This window comes from Sardina pilchardus, chromosome 21, assembly GCF_963854185.1.
Source record: "Sardina pilchardus chromosome 21, fSarPil1.1, whole genome shotgun sequence".
Lineage (NCBI taxonomy): Eukaryota > Metazoa > Chordata > Actinopteri > Clupeiformes > Clupeidae > Sardina > Sardina pilchardus.
Genome location: NC_085014.1, coordinates 24,210,119 through 24,216,256, shown reverse-complemented (window position 1 = coordinate 24,216,256; position 6,138 = coordinate 24,210,119). Strand labels below are relative to the sequence as shown.

The window sequence follows — 6,138 nt, the reverse complement described above, 5'->3', positions numbered from 1 at the left end:
CCGCCTCATCCCTTTACGTCGTAGTATGGTCTCAGCATCCTTAAAAACGGAGTTCGACATCTGTGATAGCCAATCAAAAAGTCGTGCAAGTTCCATGGCTGTTCGACTCCAAGTACTAAAACCACTGAAGTACTAGCGCCCCCCTATGGTATCTGGCTAACACTGCAGAATTGTCCTCTTTTTTTATCAGGACAATAGATGCATGACACACAATCAACAAAGAATGCCAACATAAATCAGTTGTTCACCTCACGCCTACTTCACTTCTAGTGTGCCAGACATGAAAAGAAAACTATGAGAAGGCAATACAATTCGCTACTTGGCAAAAATCCCTGGTCAGAATCTACAACTCAATTTATTCATATAATTTTATCTTAATTTTTATTTTATTTTTATTAAATCACCTCAAATTAGATTAGATTAACTTTATTGTTCCAGATGGGACATTACAGTGCTATAGCCTTCAGCTGCTTACCCTACAAAACACAGTAGGCCTACGAATTCAACGCATGTACTTCCATATAAACGACAGCAAGAATAGAGTACAGTGAGCACTGTAGCCTAGTAATCAGTAGCTTATCTCAAACTCTAAGCAGGGAAACACACCTAAGCCACTGATATGGCACATTTCCACAAAAGCTCATAGAACCCCCTACTCAAGTAAAAAAAAAATAAATTAAATTAAATTTACCAATAAAAAAAACACTTGACATAATTTCATTTTTTCCCACCATATTGCAATCCCTCTTTCTTCAATGATATTGGTATTGCACATTTCCCTTTGTATTGCATAATTCCACAGACACTCATAGAACCCCCTATACTCAAAAAGTAAAATAACATTTCAAATTCATCACGAATCCTGAATAAATTATCATCAGTAAAAAAACATCACTTCTTATAATTTCCCTTATCTCCACTATTGCACAGTCCCTCTCTCTCCCTTGATATTGATATTGCACATTTCCCTTGGTATTGCACATTCCCCAAAAACTCATAGAACCCCCTATACTCAAAAGGTAAAATAACATTGTAGACTCACAAATCCTGAATAAATTATCAGCAGTAAAAATCATCACTTATTAAAAGTTATTGCACAAAATGTACAACTTTTAAGGTATATCACAAGCCTGAAAGATATGAGCAGCAAAAACCAAAGTCATGGTACACCTAATGAACTTGAGAGCTTACGCATGTTTTTGTTTGTTTTTGTTCTTTCATGAAAGTTTTATTGAGGTTGGGAAGGAGAGCTATAGCCGTTGCTTTTAAATCCACTGGGTCTGAAACATTTCTTATAAGTGCTTTGAGAATTACATTACTAATATATTAGCTTTTTACTTTGTATAGCTGGATATTGGATATCATGAGAAAAGAGACAGATTGCAGAAATAGAAGTCTTTAGAATTCTGTTACTGATATCCAGAGTGTTAATTTACAAAGCTCCTGAAGAGACGAGCAAAAAAAGTTTTTGGTGCACACAAACAAAGGTATCTTGTGCGCATGACCAACTTGAAAAATAAACAAAAACGTTTTTTTTTCCCCCAATGCTAAATAGTAACTGGACCAAATTAAAATGTTTCTACTCCTCCGAGCATTCAAGGCACTTTACAGTTTCATGCTTTACATTCACCAATTGACACAAACACAAAATACAGTGCTGGCAAAGGCTACCATACAAAGGGCCAACCTGCATAATTTGGGATTCAGTGTCTTGCTCAAAGGCACTTTCACAGGGTCACAAGGAGCCAGGCTCGGACCAGCAATCTACTGGTTGCCCAATGACTCCTCTGCCTCCTGCTGTCGGTGGCCTGCACCACTCAACTAGACCCACAGCATTTGCCCACGGTACTAAGCCACTTGCCTACTGTTCTATTCCAATCCTATAACCCTCGCTCTAACCCAGCAGTTGGCAAGTGGTGCAGGGCAGTAAACACGTGGCATGGAACGGTAGGCAAAGTAGCATGAGACGATAGGCGAGTGGCATGCGCCACCAACATTGCAGTACAGTATTGGTAGTATAGTATTTGGCTTACCTCTGCATACTTTGACATCAGACTGTACAGATCATGAACAGGGTCACTTTCCTTCACAGTACACCAAGGTTGTGTGGAGGAAAAAATACACCTTTCTACAGTGTGTACCATCAAAATGAGTGAGGTAATCATTTAATGGTAAAGCAGTGTCTTCAAATTAAACAAACTTCACATATACAGTGCAAATATCCCTCACTTTGAATCTGTAGCATATCCTATCCACCTGCAGTTATTTTGAGAAGTTGCCCTGACAAGGGAAAAAAATTGATCTGTAGGTTTGCGCATCACTAATGGTAAATGGGTTAGGTTCATGTAAGCTGCTCACCAAGAGCATCTGACTTATAATGCAGTATTACTGTACACAGATTAGTTCAGCCACAACTGCACTTGCTGACTGTTTCTAGACAGTTCAGTGACCACTTTTGAACAACCATTGAATCAGAATAGCAGCAATTCAAGTGTAATGCATAGCTTTGGGAAAATAGCACACGCACTTGCTGTAGTGGTAGTGGTAGAGCTTAGATTGACAGAAAGGTCAGGTTCATAAGTAGTAACAGCAAACATTAAGATCAAAGTAAATCAAAGGTCATAAATCAGCCTTTTCACTTCTGAAGTGTTCTGAAAGGGCTGCATTGAGGCGTATGCTACTTTTGTACCAACAAAGTCTTATTTTTTACTTTGTCTGTGGAGAGCACCCTGGATTGCACGGTGTGCCTAAAAATGTGTTAAATTTGAAATATTGACCAACAGCTACACATACCACATGAGAATTTGTCTGAACAAAAAATGAACTGAATGTACCAAGAACATGTGGCATTTTACTCAGCATTCACGAACTTGTAAATAGAAGTAAAGGTCACACAAGTCATACATTTCCTCCTTTTATTGGAAAACATAAAACAAAGCACATTCAACATGGATCAGATGCCCCAACACAAAAAAAAGTTTAAATTGCCACCGCTTCCCTGTACTCCAGAAGGCACTGAACTAACACTAACTGTTCACCATGGAGGAATATACAGAATTGGACAACCACCCCCATGAATTCGATTGGGCCATGCTAGACTAACCACTTGATCTTAGCTCAATTCACCTCAGCTGTCTTTCAGAATGGCATTTCACAGGCCTCCTTCACAGCACCATCTAGAGTTAGTTCAGTGCCAAGTTACAGATGGAGACCGCAGTATGTTGCAGTAAATTGGTGGTTGAGCTGAGAATTTCCTTCAGGGAGGATAAGACAATCCACATGGACAATATAATTTGTGGACAATTGTGCAATTTATGTCGTCCATGTGAACTGGTTGATCCTCCCAGAAGGAAGCTACCAGCTCAACCACCAATCCACACAGATAGCATCATTTGTAGTCATCGGAAACGTGGCATGTAATTGGTGTATTTGAATATGGTTACTGAAGCGCTTGTCAACACCATATTTTTAAGGTGGAAATGGTAACTGGCTGTAGCTAACCCTCTAAATCCTGACCCCTGGTACCCGCTCACATTTACATAATTGACATCTCCCTGACTGAAATAATCATGTCTCAATTACTGGTCAACTACCTTGTCTAGACACCCATTTAAATGCATTCAGTTAGAACAGCAGAACTTACACCACTAATCCAAAACTACATACACTACTCACAAAAGTCAGGGATATTTAGCTTTCCAGTGAAATCTCAGGATTAACCTTAAGTAAAACCATAACCTTCACAGGTTAAATTAATGTGACTGTCTCTAAACACCTTGGACATCTAAACACCTTTCTGTCCAACAGTTCAATGCTTAAGTACTTCAGCACTTCCTGTATTTCACCCAAAAGCTAGATATCCCTAATTTTGAGTGTAATTTGAGATTATGATACTTGTTCCAAGTGATGCAGTCGCCATGACTTCAAGCGAGAAGCTTCCAATACAAACCTAAGAAGGAACAAAAGAAGTTTAAGACAGAGCCTGTAGAATATCTATACAAAGCCATTAATCAACAGTTTAAATGTTTCAGCGCTTGAAGTCAGATTATTGCAAACAGTTTGCTTCAACCTGTGCCAGCCCTGATTTATTGTTCCAAGATTTAAAGATCACAGCAAGGAAGATCACCGGTTGCCATGATTGTATCAACTTGGGTCAAACTTCTATGGCTAGATGGGGTGCCGTTAAAACATACCTGTTACAAGTCCTGAGCAGGAATGTGTTCTGTGATTGTAAACCTGCAACCAGATTCCTGAAATACAAATATAAACACATCAATATGTATTCACAACCAGAACTAATCAAAGTAGGCTACAGATGTGAGATAAATTAATGTTTGGCCCCAGACTAGGAAAGTCCCAGTGTATGTAGGACACTCCACTCTCAGAGGGGACATAGCACTGCCATAACTCAACATCAGAAACCACTAAAACAGTGGCAACTAAGAAGAGTCAAACTGGCAGTGCCTTCCTATCCCAGCAGAGTAACACTGGTTCAGGCATGGTATAGGCCTGGACAGCTGACTATAGCTGGGTGACACGAAGTCAAGTGTTAAGGTTTTAAATAAAACGCAGTCACAACCCATTCAACCGCAATTATATTTAACAGATTACATATAGAGTGCAAATCACTCCACAAGTCCTCCCCCGCCCTGCAGCAGTTTAGGCTAGCTAACCTCACTAGGTCTCAATCCACCACGTGGTCTTCAGTCCTTCAATGTAGGTTAACATGCTCCAAACTAAATCCCCAAGAGAGACTAACATTCAGCATTAAGACACAAAACTGCTTGTTATACCAGACTGGAGTATGGTTTTGATTAAGCATCATATTAGCCTATTGTTAACGTTTTTACTTTGCTAGGTGCTACGGAGCAGAACCCCACATTTGGTAACACTATGGTTCTTAACCGTGTTTTTGCCTAGTCAATAAGATAAACGACACAGGACTTAAGACATTAAAATAGCAACAGTAATAAAAAGACTAAGGACGAAAGAATTGTCTTACCATTTGTAAGGCCGACAAGAAGCCTTTCCAGCTCGACCCATAGGCTCGACCACGACACAACGAGAATGTCTTGTCTGCGCCACGAGGATATTTATATGGATGGAAATACCATAGAGTGCAACCTGTACCATGAAGGGCTACTTCCTATCCTGCATTAGAAGCAATGCATGTCGGTATAGCCCTTAGTCCGCCCAAGTCTTCAAATTGTTTTTTTTTTACTTAATAATTTCACGTTTTGCTTTCAGATGCACGTAGCACTAGCCTATTACTACAAATGGGGCAGTTTCGTAAGCTACATTTCACATCACCTCTAAAAATATTTTGTGAAATCATTTTTATTCTTGAATCTGAACACTGACCTGAAACATATCGTGCCATCTCAGGATGTGTTTAGCTTGCATTAAGGGTTTTTTTTAGACATATTTAACCCTAAAAAGGTGAGCCAATTCCATGTTGGATTTCCTAATGAATATCTGTGATACAAACACTATGATCACATCTTGCTATAAGACATTTAACAAGAAAATGTATTAGATGATAAGCCAGTAGTTTGATTAGCCTATCTTGAAAGGATAATCATCAGGTTGTTGCAAAAGGAGATATAGGAGATCAGATTGATGCAAAAGGAGATATGGATACATACAGTTGATTAAGTAACCTACCATTCGTCATAACGTTCTGGCAGGACTTTCAATGATGTGAAATCCCTTTTTTAAAGAAGCTTGTTTTGTGTTGTAAAAACAACTTGTCTGGCTGTATCATAGGTTATCAGGCCCTGTCACATACAGCAGTGGCAGGGCTTGATGTGAGGGTGCCAGACAGTTAGCCATTTTAGCTTTTTAACTGATTTGTGTTGTCTTATAAAAATCTGACTTTTTTTTTTTTTTTTACATCAGTAGGAGTGACAGAACCTAACTCTTTAGCTCATATGAAAATGCAAAAAAAAAAATAAGACCATAAATAGATTAATACAATTCCATGGCAGAACTCAACCAGCATTCAGACAGAATCATTAGGCCGTCACTTTTCTCAAATGATTCCTCCCCTGAAAGGTGCATTAGACATTTTATGTAGGCCTAAACATGACAGGACATGACAAAAACAGTATCCTACAATTTCAGTCCAATTTCTCATTT

General features: G+C 39.0%; 1 long non-coding RNA gene and 1 other non-coding gene across 2 annotated transcripts; both read right to left on the bottom strand.

Annotated features, from left to right (window-relative positions):
* Positions 1-2,901: 2,901 nt before the first annotated feature.
* LOC134068781 (uncharacterized) lies at positions 2,902-5,058 on the bottom strand. Its single transcript, XR_009936719.1, has 3 exons — positions 5,003-5,058; positions 4,194-4,250; positions 2,902-3,949 (listed from the first exon to the last, which is right to left on the bottom strand). It is a non-coding gene; the product is annotated as an uncharacterized LOC134068781 (long non-coding RNA).
* LOC134069521 (small nucleolar RNA SNORA74) lies at positions 4,330-4,532 on the bottom strand. The gene has a single exon (XR_009936822.1). It is a non-coding gene; the product is annotated as a small nucleolar RNA SNORA74 (small nucleolar RNA).
* Positions 5,059-6,138: the final 1,080 nt, after the last annotated feature.